Below are 1207 nucleotides of genomic sequence, written 5' to 3' on the forward strand. Positions count from 1 at the left end.
GGACAGGCAATAATACTTTGCCTTTTTGTCCTCCATTTTCCAAGGACACAGCCCCCTGCAAAGCACCTGTGAACTTTCCAAACTTTTTGGCAAACGTTACTGAAAAGACAAGACAACAGAGTCTGGCTTAGTTTGAAAAGATGTAGGTTCTAGACTTGCAACTTTCCTGTATTATTTCTTAGGAAATGTTGGTTTCAAAACTTATTTTTTTCCTGATTATAGAATGAATATACCTATTTTGGAAAACAGAGAGGGGCGTGAAGAAGAAAGTAGCATTTATCCATAAAGCTGCCACCAGAGAGAACCACTGTTTGCACATGCCGGCCTCACGTCTGCCATTCAGTAATGAGTACCCGGGTCACCCTTGTCTGTATGTGCTGTGGGACACAGGTAGGCTGGGAAGATGTTCCTACTGTCTCCTTGCCAGTTTTTCACCCGGCAGGGTTTGGTATGGGAAGGATGAGGGGTACTAATTGTGGTTATCACAGTGGTGAGAAATGGGGGGATGGAAGGTGTGAGTATAGTGTGAGCTTAATGCTTTTCAACTCTAGATGTGGTAACACTAACTGTTGGCCTGGGGAATAATTTGGTGAAGATTATCCTGATGTTTCCGGGTAGGTAGTTAGGGGTTTCACCACCTAGAACCACAGTCCCTCACGTTTGAGAAACATCCTCTTTCAAAGCCTTGTTTTCTCATTTGTACAGTGGGGAGAACCTCTGTTTATACCAGATAAATTGTGTCAAATTCCCTGAAAACTAGAAATAAAAATTATCTCAAAGCCTACTTATTGAAGTTCCTGTGGCTGGGGCCTTTACACCTTAACCATGGGTTCTATCCTCTGCCAGACCAAGGTAGGCAGCGACCATCTGGTTTACGTTGATGGGTGGGGATGATGGGGAAATACAGAAGGAGAAGAGCTCTGGGTCAATCAGAGGCTGCCCTGAGATTAGCTCTATATCCTGATCACTGAAATAGTCCCTGGAATTCTCTCCTCAGCCCTGGGAAGACATGGTCAAGGGGACATTGCTGGAATGGGACAGACACCTCCAAAAAACAGGAGGTACACTAACCAGGAAATGAAGCGGTTTTACAGAAAGACTCCCCCTGTGCCATTGGTGGCTACTCAGAATTGAAACTACCTTCACGGGATGCCTGGGTGACTCAGTGGGTTTAAGCATCTGCCTTCAGCTCACGTCATGATTCCAA

General features: G+C 45.2%; 1 long non-coding RNA gene across 1 annotated transcript; it reads left to right on the forward strand.

Moving 5' to 3' along the window:
• Positions 1-228: 228 nt before the first annotated feature.
• LOC116587815 lies at positions 229-1207 on the forward strand. Its single transcript, XR_004284655.1, has 3 exons — positions 229-390; positions 706-852; positions 998-1207. It is a non-coding gene; the product is annotated as an uncharacterized LOC116587815 (long non-coding RNA).

The sequence above is a fragment of the Mustela erminea genome, chromosome 4 (genome assembly GCF_009829155.1).
Source record: "Mustela erminea isolate mMusErm1 chromosome 4, mMusErm1.Pri, whole genome shotgun sequence".
Classification (NCBI taxonomy): Eukaryota; Metazoa; Chordata; class Mammalia; order Carnivora; family Mustelidae; genus Mustela; species Mustela erminea.